The 12,394-nt window shown below is 30.2% G+C and overlaps 1 long non-coding RNA gene across 1 annotated transcript in view; it reads left to right on the top strand.

The window, feature by feature from the left end:
• LOC134758362 (uncharacterized) overlaps positions 1–8,384 on the top strand; it is a 267,324-nt gene extending 258,940 nt beyond the window's left edge. The window contains exon 4 of the long non-coding RNA XR_010133506.1: positions 8,074–8,384. This is a non-coding gene — a long non-coding RNA (uncharacterized lncRNA). The remainder of the gene's footprint in view (positions 1–8,073) is intronic.
• Positions 8,385–12,394: the final 4,010 nt, after the last annotated feature.

Here is a 12,394-nt window from a genome sequence, read left to right as displayed (position 1 = left end):
AATAAAACCTGTATCTGTCGACACAAATGCATGTAACTAAAAAACAGACAAAATTAAAGGCATGTAATAAATCAGAAGAATACAGTGCTTTTATTTTTCTTGCTTTTTTTTTGGCTCATGTTTACAGAACTTTGCAGCTTTTTATGGAAGGAAATTTTAAATAAAACCTGAACATATATAGACTTTTATTAATAAGTCAAAAACAACTTCTATAGAAGAATGAGCAACTGTTATAAACAGTTCCCTCTCTCTCATCACATGCATATCAAATAAAAAATTCAGATAGAAATAAAAAATAACCTACTTAATATTACAAGTATTCATACAAACACAGATTAATTCAATGATAGCTGCTAGTTTTGTCTGTCAAATTGGTAATTAAATCTTAATAATACCTGAATCCGTGTGGCTCTAATATTGTACATCCAACTGACAATGTCAACAGTGCAACTGTTAACAATGTTTACAATAGAAATTTGTTAATATTTACCAAAAGCTTTGTTAGTAATCAAAATGTGGAGATAAAATAAAAGTCTTAAAATAATGACTGTTAAACCATCTCTCTATATGAAGAAATCCTAAATTTAGAATTCCCTTCCCTCATACCTCAAATTACTTTTCAAATAGAACTAGTGATTATATATTATTAAAAGCAACAAAATCTGGAAGTTCCTATCAAATCTCCAGATAGGGAATATATTATCATCTTAAAAACAAATTCAAGAAATGTAAAATATAGAAAGGTCTATTTAGTCACATTTTTAGATATCTGTAAATAAATATAATATCATACATTCAATACCAGTGTTACACGTCTAAGGTCTCATAATGTTAAATTAACAAAGGGACATTTTATAGAAAGGTGGGAGAAATAATAGGCCAAATATCTGAATTTATGTCAGCACCTGTCACTATCCATGTGACTTTGGGCAAGTTGTTTAACCACAAAAGCCACTGCTCATGTTATTTCTTGACTCAATTGCATACACTCTGGCCACGTTTAACATACAAGGTTTCTAAGTAATGTATACCACAGGCCCTCATTAACAAAGTGATCTATTTTGGTCGTAAAATATTTTCCTTTTATTCTCTGATAGTTTCATTCTGTTTATTTTTTTATTTGACTCACTGAATCACAAAATGCACAAGTTAAGGATGCCTTTTCCATGCAAGCCTTTGGCAATATTGATGATATATCTTTCTATTTCTGTCTATTATCCATATTCACATACTTTTCCTCAAGATTTCCAATCTCCTTTTTATTTCCAAAAGCTTGTTATCATTGAAGACAACCTTGATGTCAGTTACTCTGTAACCTTCTCTGCCTGTGCCTGCTTACATGACAAATTAAGCCACTAAACATCAATCATTATTTGTGTTATTAATTGCATTTTCATATATTAGTGGGTTTTCTCCTTTACTTCAGGTTAAACTGCATGAAGTCAGCTATTTGGGGCATCTTTCCATCCTTCTTCATCTTTTCAAAGTGTTTTGCATAGTAAATGTTCAATAAAATTACAATTTGTTAATTTTGAATGAGACAATGTACAATCTGAAAGGGATGAGGACTGGCAGTCATGACAAGAACCAGAGAGAAGATAGTCATGACATTTTTTAAATGTATTATATCTTCCAAAATGTTTTGAAATTTATCTTTCTAAATCACAGATCTGTTCAAGTTATTATTTAAATTCATCATGCCCTGACCACCGAAATGACAAACTTTACAACAAAGGATGTCTTCAAAAGGGTTCTTTCAAACATGAATGACGAAGATTGATATTATTAATTTAAAAAAATCTTATGTATTAAATATAATAATCCATGTATACTTCTTCATTCAGAGTCCATCACATAGTAATGGTTCAGTAAGTATTGTCAATTATGTGTCATTATTAAATATTTCTATATATTTGAAATATCTCAGAAGTAGAACAAGGTAAAAACTTTTAAATTTAACATAAAATTTTTTCTCAGCATTAGCTAATTATGCATGTTTTTCTAGCTGAATGCCTCCAGACAAATTTTTAAATAAAATCATATAAATATTTGAACACATAGGATCTATCTGCTTGTTAAATAGCATATATTTCAGTATTTTGGCATCACAGTTAATAATAGAATGTATTAATATGTTTTAAAATAGTCTTTGATTTGAGTGATCATCATGTGAAATACCACATAATATGGAAAGTCAAATATAGATTTAAAATCCTGATGTAACTTCATCACTTTAAATATAAGATAGTGAGGCATTTTTGTATTTTTCCATTGCCAAACTTTGATATCTGCAGAATGTATTGCCAGCATCCTGTTCTAACAGGCAAGAAATCTTAGAATTATCTTTTGATCTCTCACCCTACTTTTCTGTCTATTCCAACCATAAAAACTGCTGCCTTTTCATTTAGATTGCCTCAAAAATTCATTTGACTTTTTTATTTTTTTCCAGCCAAAAATGACCTGGAACTTTGAATAAATATAAATTTTCAGAATCAACATATTTTTAACATCTAAATTTCGGATTACATAGATCAAGGTGGAGAATTTATCTGTGGATTTCTTCATAAAATTTCACAAGCAATCATTTCTGTTAGACTTTCATATTTCTCAATTAGATTAGTCTACGTCATTCTATCTTTTTAAATACTTCCTTTCATTATATAAACTAGTCATACACTGCATATATTATTTCAAACTGCCCATGTTCCTCAAATAGATTCTCATCACCACGTGTGACATATTTTCAAATCACACAGGATGAATACCTAGTTAGATAAACAGAATGAGGTGCACAGTTATGAAAATATTCTTTGCAAAATCTTTGGACTAGAGTTAAAAGTTGACTGTCCATGGTAGACAACTTAATGTGTAAAATTTTAGAGGAAAGAGATTAGGCTATATATATACACACAAGAATACACTGAACAAAATAAATATTAAGTCAGAGATGCAAAATGAAGTATTGTCTACCTGGTAGGAAGGCAGAATACTTTATGATTGTTTTAAAAAGAATACTTTATCATTGTTTTAAATCCAAAAATATTTAAATGGCTAACTCCAATATAGATGATCTAAGCCCTGAGATTTAATGTTCTATGAGGGTTTAAAAGATTTATGCACACATTTGTAGATACATTAATATTTTAGTATTTAAACATTTTGAGTTAAATATGATTTGGAAAACATGCATCCTTTTCTCTAATTGGTAAAATGTTTCTCTGAGGAAAATCTTTCAATAATACTAAGTGTTATGATACAATAAGATGAAGATCTCATTAACACTGAGTTGGCATTTGCTATACTACAATACTCCCTGAAGACTCCTACTTTGAGCCGGGCGCGGTGGCTCACGCCTGTAATCTCAGCAATTTGAGAGGCCGAGGCGGGTGTATCACGAGGTCGGGAGATTGAGACCATCCTGGCTAACATGGTGAAACCCCGTCTCTACTAAAAATACAAAAAAATTAGCCGGGCGTGGTGGCGGGCATCTGTAGTCCCAGCTACTCTGGGAGGCTGAGGCAGGAGAATGGCGTGAACCCGGGAGGCGGAGCTTGCAGTGAGCCGAGATCGTGCCACTACACTCCAGCCTGGGCGACAGACAGAGAAAGACTCCGTCTCAAAAAAAAAAAAAAAGACTTCTACTTTGAATTTTTTTCTTATTTGATTAAATAATAGTTATAATCATAGTCACATGAATTAACATGTTGTGTCTCCAGGAAATATAAAAATATATTGCTATGATATAGGATTTTTCAAATATTCAAGCCCTTTCCTTAAAAATGAGTGTATAGTGGATAATTTTTGACAAGAGTGTACACTTACGTAACTACCACCCCAATCAAGACCTAGAAAACTTCCACCTACCAGAAAATTTCCTTATGTTTCTTTTTACAATTCAACTACCATAATTACATAATGTATAATCCAGGAAACAACTGATCTGATTTGATTCTGTATAGATTATTTTTTCCTCTTCTAGAATTTATTTTAAAAATGATTCATACAGGATGCTTTGTATGGTTCTTACATTCAGCATAATTTTTATTTAATTCTTCTGTTCCCCAGGCTGGTCATGAACTCTTGGCCTCAAGCAATCCTCCTGCCTCTGCTTTCCAAAATGCTGGGATTATAGATATGAGCCACTGTGCCTGGCCTTAAACTGTTTTTATGACTTTATGTCATTAACATAAGTGTAATTTTTGTTTTGAGTTTAAAAAATTAACATAACTTTCATTGTGTGCTTATCACAATATGATAACAACTTCAAATGTCCACTGGCAATAGCTGTGACCGATGGGCATTAAGTCATGTGTGTATCTGAGAGATTCTCTATTTGCAAATATTTTTCTACTTGCTATTAGAAAACAAGATTCTTATTGTTTTATTATTTGAAAATGCTTACACATTTATTTTTTGGAAAGTTAATATGATTAAGTTCTATTACATTAATACTATTTAATTGATTGTATATCATTATCTATGTTCCTAGTTAACATAGACTTAAAATGAACACATTTTGCTGTTTTAAATTGGTTATTATATTATATATTGATATTTTTATAATTTTATTGTTACAGAAAATATTCTAAAATGTTTAGATATTTGGCATTTTTATTTATGTTATGAGGAAGAAGGAGAAAATCAAGCTGCAACTGAATTTGAAAATTTTATCACAGTTATTTAGAGCTGACGCTTTAGCTAAGGATAACATTATTATGTCATCTGACATAAATTATTGCTAGCACTACAACTTTTTCCTTTGCTTTAATTGAATGTGGAGCTTCCTCAATTATACTTTAATAAGTATAACAAAAATACACTTATACTTTGGGCAAACCAAAAATTGAATGTAGATACAATGAATTTATTACTCAAATAAAATAATCATTATGTAAAGAAAGAGTTAAATAAGCATGTTTTTCAAAATTTGAAATATACTTAAATGTCAAGTTGTATGACATTATTATATTTGTTATAAATTTGCAGCTATTTCAATTTAACATAGGTATAATGTATCATATATAATTTTATGGGATGTAAAACTTTTCAAACAAAAAGAGGCCTTGAGATCAATATGTCTAATAATTTTACTTGGGAAGGGAAAGGACAGAAACACTGTTTTTGTTAATTTGCCAAAGATCACCCAACAACTTACCTCCAGAGTTGAGCCTGATTCCCGTGATAGGTACAGAAATATGCAAATGCTAAAACACTTAGTAAATATATTATTTTACCCCAAATTATTTTAATATGCAAATATTTTATATTATCTTTCTCGATTTTTTAATGGGTAACAGTTTCGCATATGTGTGAGCTTAAAAAATGTGTACCACAAAACTATTCTCGTGACTTCATAGATAGAAAAAAAATCACATCTATTTTATAAGGTAAAAGTGGACATAAAGTTTTTCGTTTGATTTTTGTTTTAGAAAATTAATTCAGAAAGAAAATAAGTGGAATATTTATTTATTTCACTGGGCTAAGTATTTTCCTTCATCTTTATTTAATGACTTTATTTTTAAAAGATTAATTTAAAAATACCTTAATTTCATATTGATCTTCATAGTGACTATAACAGTGGTCACACCAAGGAATTGCAATATGGAGTTATACCTATGATTTAGAAACTTTTTAAAAGTCAAAACATTTCTGTACATTTAGCCACATGATATTTACATTTGATTTATTTGGTTTTAAGATGGTTGAATACGGCAGATGGATAATTTGTTGAACCGATATTTTTCATCATATAGACATGGCTTGTGAAGTTGAAAATAAATTTGATTTTCACCATCTGCACATAGATTTTTTTTCTTGCATATTTAGCACAATGTGACATCTAATTTGGTTACTAAAGTTGCTCTTCATATTTCTAAAGGCAAAGAATTATGATTTATTTAAATATTCTATACCATATAGCACTATTCACTTTTGCAAAGTGGCCTTGAGTATGAAACTTGAAAATGTCTTCCACATTAAAAGGTAATTATCTGTGTTTTATACTTGTTTAAAAACATCAAGACAAGATAAAAATGAGACTAGCCCTCACCAAACAGAAAGTCAATACTAAAGTGTTTACCTGGATCTTAACATATAATAATGTCAGACAAAAGGGAAATATCCTTTCTGTTACACTTTCTCTATCTTATATTGCAAAATAATATATTTAAAAAATTAATTTTCAAGTTCATCTTTTTATTTCCTATAGAACTAAAAGAAAAAACACAAGTCTATGGTTCAAAGAGTCAAATTACATTTTTTGTGGTATGATTCACACTATCAGTTTAAATAAGTTATGTGACAAAAATGGAGCCAGCATTCAAATGATTCATATCAAAAAAATTTCCCAATTTTGTAAATACTTGCTTTTTCGTCCATATGGAAGAGAATTATATAAAATGTGTATGTGTGTGAAAAGTTTTATCTTTACTTAGGCTATGTATTTGTATTAGTCACACAGATTCCGGGAGAGCAAAATATCGCAGTGGTTTATGTAGGATATGACTTAATGAATTCATCTTCGCTATCATGCTGTACAATTAATGGTGAAAGCAAATATTTCCATGATAGAGCAAAATAATTTTTTATTTTATGAGAGTACTTGAAAATATTTTAGTAAACCAGACGTATAAAATATGTTATATGTTAAACTTTATTTCCCAATACTCCAATTCAAAACAACCAAGATATGGTATAATGAGTTACCAAAAGGCCTTATGCTGCAGTAAATAAACACTGGGACTTGGAGTCAGACAGAACAGCTGATATACAGCTTGGCTGCTTTCCTTATTATTTACATTACTTTGTGAAAGTTACAAAAATCTGTAACATTTCCATATCAAAAAATTCTGAATAATAACAAAACTGATCCTAGAATTGTTTTAAGCATGTGTAAAATGGCAAAATGCCTAGGACATAAAGGTGGAACATAAAAGTTATGGTTATTATGTAGACTCTATTGTGACCACGATTATATGTATATAAAGATTTTAAAACATATAATAATCTTTAGATTTAAATTTTTAGTTATGTTACACAAGTTTTAATTTTAAAAAAGAGCTTATCTTCTGTTATGAGCTGAAATCTAAACCCCAGTACCTCAGAATGTGACTTTATTTAGAGATAGGACTTTTAAAGAGGCAATGAAAGTTAAATGAGATCATTGAGGTGTGCCCTAATTGAAATGACTGGTGTCCTTATAAGAAAAGAACATAAGGACACAGACACACACAGAGGAGAGACCTTGTGAAGACTGAGAGAAAAGAAGGCCATTTGCAAGACAAGGAGAATTCCGAAGAAACTATCCCTGCTTACATCTTAATCAGGGACTTCAAGTCTTTGGGAATGTGAGAAAATAAACTTTTGCTTTTTAAGTCATCCAGTTGTTGATACTATGTTATGCCAGCCATGGCAAATGAATAGCATTTTCTTTTATTATTTTATGGCTTTATGCTTTATTTTTTTCTTGCTAGTTATTTTTGTGTTCTAATGGTAATAGTATTCTGCTACTTAATGGACGTTTTATTCTTCCACTTCCTTTTTTAAAATATTTTATTTACTACTCAGAGGGGGTGTAAGATGAAATAACAAGTAAATGCTTTTGAAAGAGAAACATATGGCTTAACTAAGTTTAATTAAATTTTAACTAATTTATTAGATAACTAATTTAACGAATTACTTAAATTTTAACTAATTTAAAATTAGTTACTGACATTTAATAGCTATGTAAATGTGAGAAAGTCTTTTAGTCTCTATAGTTCTCAGATAAATGTACCTCCTCACTTGCAGGGTAGAGATCATGTTTTATTTCTATCACTATGGACTAACAATGTGTCTGGTGCATAATAAAGACTGAATAAATCTTGTGGCCACAGAAAACGAAAGAAATATAATAATTCATCTAGGATAGGTTTTGATGTGAAGCATTTTTATTTTGTACTTTGATTTTTTTAATTTAAAATTATTGCAATTTATTATTTAGAATCTTGAAGGTGATGTTTAAAATTTAAATTGCCTATATTAAAATATCAAATACTTATTATAGTAACATTAATTTTTTATTTTTTTAAACAGAATTTCACTCTTGTTGCCCAGGCTGGATTACAATGGCGCGATCTCAGCTCACTGCAACATCCACCTCCCAGGTTCAAGTGATTCTCCTGCCTCAGCCCCCCGAGTAGCTGGGATTACAGGCACCTGCCATCATTAATATCACATAGAATTTCAGTTTTTCTAATACTTAATTTAAAAATCTAGATTAAACTTTTTGTTTCACATAACTTTGTATTTGTTTGCTTTCTTTGTAACGATAAAATGTGGAATATATTTGGATCTCATGTGTAACCTTACCCAGAGTAGTAAGAAGGCATCGTATGTGTCCACATACCCACAAAATATTAAATTAAAATATTTTAAAATTATACTTGTGTTATTTTCAATTTGGTGGAGAATTGTATAATAGTTTTGTTCATTTAGTGATTCATCTATGTGATTAACATTAGTCTTTGTCACTTGACTAAAGCTTCATGAGAGATGTAATCATGTGAACTTTGTTCATCGTTTTTTGTCTTCAGTGTTTTAAACAGCATCTAGCATAAAATAGATATTATTTATGAAATAACAAATTTACACACGAAAAAATATATACATATCAGCCAAATTTTTACCTTATATTAACGGAATTTTATATTTTTTAGATTGCATTTCATACTAGCCATTTTTTAATTTAGAATGGCTAACCACGTATATTTTAAAATAATATATATTTGCATTAAGTTAAACAAATTTCTGTTTGAATTTTGATTTTTCTGATTGTCTACTATGAGTCTACAAAAAAAGAAAAACCAGAATATGAGATATATCCAAATAATTCAAATCACTAAAATTTTGATAAAATCCACCATTAGTTTATTGGTATAATATATTAATAAGTATAATAAGGATGATTTACTTTGTTGCTTATGTTGAATTTATACACATTTTTCAGATACTTTTCAGTATTTAAGAACATAATTCAAGTCATAACTAGGCAATAATACATGGATAAGAAAACCAATATTTATGTTTTTCAGTTAAACCAGATGGCTGGAGGAAACCATGCTACTTCCAACTTTTAGTGATGTATTCATGGCAAAAGTCCAAACAACCCGGAACACATCTCTGAGGATTATTATCATTGGTAGCCAAGTTTTGTCTGTTTGAGTCTTTCCTCTTTTGTCTCTGGAGAGTCTAGCTCAAGAGTTTATGGGATGAGGAAGCAGTATTAATTTTTGTTTTAAACTAATCTTGCATGGGTCTGCCACTCCTTCCTTTGCTATGAATGGAGTAGCACTGGAGAAAACCAGCTGCAGCACTTGTGAGGTAGAATTGCTTCTTTGGTTTGGACCTGAGCTGAATTCTAAACATTGAACATAAAAGGAGAAAGTGGCAATGTGGATAGGCCATCCTTTCAAGGCAGATACACATTCAGGAGTCTCTAAAAGAATGTTCTTGGGAAACAAAAGTGCCCTGTTAGGGCAAGTGAAGAAGATCCTTATTAGAAGGTCTGGTAAAACTGTCAGCCAAGATAATGATTTTTATACCAAAGCATTCTTGGAATACCAGGCTGTAAAGCCACTTTCTGTGTTAAAATTATGCACTGGGTAGTATTTTATGTATACTATATAAGCATATAAATATATATGCATAATCATATATTCTCTGTAATATATACATGAAGATTTTCCATCTCTGTGTTTTATATAAAATTTAAATAACCCTGGTATAAAAATACCCCGTTTTTTCATGCCAGATAAATTAATGTTAATTAAGCACATTAATTTCTCTGTTGATGCTAGCATTTTATGGAGGTGGTACCATCTGTTAGACTGAAAAGTATTGTAAAGGTAAAACATATAAAATCTATTCACATTTGTAAATCTATGGTAATGTTATATTTTACTGTCCATATCTCCTGGCTTTATTTACCTTTAGAAAAAAGGTTAGGATATAAAGGAATACAATTCTGCAAATTTACTAAGCTGGGTTTATATCCTGGTCCCATTTATTTTGCTTTGGAAAAGTTACTTAGCTAAAAGTAGAGGAGAATTCTAATCTTAGTTACATGACTTAATATCAAATATATTTGGAAGAATTTCATTTCTTCATATGAAACAATATGATTTCAATTATTGATTGATCTATGATTAATCTATATGGCTAACATCAGTCTTTCTCATTTGACTAAAGCTTCATGAGAGATTGAATCATGTTAACTTTGTTCTTCATTTTCGTGCTCAGTGTTTTAAACAGTATTTAGCGTATAATGAACATTATTTAATGAAATAAAAAAATTATTCGTTGAGGAAAAGGTACACATACATTTATCAGTATTTTGAATCACTTCCCGTTTGTGTGAGACTTGGGAGAAAGAGTTCTAAGTAATACAATATTCCGTACTGCCTCATTCTATACCCTTCCTACATTTGTATCTATTATTCAACCTCTCTTAACTTTTTTTACTATCCTTAGAAAGTTGATATGTAGATCTCTTTATCAGAGTGCTTTAAATAATCAATAAGAGTAATGGATTGGATTTGAAAACAAGATGTATTCCAAATCTCATTCATTTATACACTTTGTTAAACAGACTTATTATATTGATGGTTCTCAATGAATATATTTTAATAACTAAATTAAGAATACATAGCATAATTCTGGAATGTGGTTAGAAACCCATTTGTCCAAAGTATAAAACTAGGCATTAGTTTTAAAATATATGAAACAGAGTGGGCCAAATATAACTGCAACTATATTATTAGCACACAATACACATGTTCTAACTAATGATCTTGGTCAACATGCACAGCAGTAAGTCTGTACTAGACCAAAAGACTTGGGTATTGAGGAATGAATCAATGGAAGGAATAAAAGATTGTTATAGTTTAAATACAGCACTTAAAAAACTTAATTTGTTCTAATTTATCTGAATTAAGTACTAAATATTGAGTTATCATATCAATAATGGAATCAGTTAAAATATGTTTAGTAGCAAATATTAGAGAACTTACCTTCAGAGGACACTTATGCTTTATATATTAAGGAATTCTCAGGATTGATTTAGCAATTTAGTATCTTCAAGATTTCAGTTCCTTCACTTCTAATCTTTCAGCTTCAGCCTGGTGGCAATATCACCTTTCAAGGTTATGAAATGGCTGCTACAGTTTCAAACATTACATTATCATTCTTCAGCATTCTCAAAACAAAGAAACAAAGGTTGAAGGGAAGAACGGGGAAGGGAGCTAGAGAAAAAAAAGGCTTTCTCCTGGCCTCAACTTTGCATTTCATCAGAAAAGAAATAGTTTCCCTTTAAGTTGGGGTATTGGCTATGCAACCTCTAGCCTAAAAGAAGTTATATTGGCTTAAGCATTAAACAGTTAAAATAATTGTAACTCTTTAAAAACACTGATACAGGCTGCCTTTCCAAACCAGTTACTTCAAAATCTCCAGGGTATCAGGATGTCACAAAACTTCCTCAGGTGACTGTAATGTGCACCTCAGTTTGACATCCACCAGTTAAACCTGATTGTAATTCATCCCCTTCAACAAGGCAGTTTTTATCTGAATGAAATGGAGATTCTATAAGCAAGGAAGAAAAAAGAATAATAAAGCCAAATAAGAATACCATACAGAAACCTCATATAAAGTGGATCCACGATCTCTCACCTGATTTAATTGCCCCTGCAGGAAACAGAACACTAAAAAGGCCTTTACTCCAATGATAACATATCCAAGCCATTCCCAAAACATCCTAAGAAATAAAGCTTGAAATAGACTAAACTTCATGAAGACCTGAGCTAGCATCATGAGTAGGGATTATGAGTACTATGAATTACAAAGATTGTGTAGTTGTTTCTAAGTGTGGGCATGTGTTTTATGATTACAAGGGGGAAAAGGGCATATCTAAATGAGGATAATTTTTTTTTCATTTAAATTTCCCACAACTGACAGCAAAAGCAAAATGTCTGTCTATTTTTAACAGTGTTAAATAAAATATTGTGCTGAAAATCTTAATTTCTAATTTAAGATCTAGCTTTCTGTCACAGCCAGATTTACTTTATTCTCATAAATGGTGACTTAAATGTAAACAGAAATGATGATATAATTACAGTAATTCCAAATCTATACAATGTATGACATAAAATTATATTTGATGTTTCCATATTCATTACTTTGCAAAAATATTTGTTTCTATCCATAAATTTGTATGTGATTTGGTGATGACTGCAGCAAATACTTGCTTTAGCTTTGAAGAATGTATTTTGGCTTATTCACATGCAGAAAATTGGTACCACATACAAAATGATGGATATGATCTGTTACTGGAGTTAAATGTAGGTTAATGGAGAAATGATGA

Source organism: Gorilla gorilla, chromosome 3 (genome assembly GCF_029281585.2).
Source record: "Gorilla gorilla gorilla isolate KB3781 chromosome 3, NHGRI_mGorGor1-v2.1_pri, whole genome shotgun sequence".
Classification (NCBI taxonomy): domain Eukaryota; kingdom Metazoa; phylum Chordata; class Mammalia; order Primates; family Hominidae; genus Gorilla; species Gorilla gorilla.
This window is presented reverse-complemented; position numbering and strand designations above follow the sequence as displayed.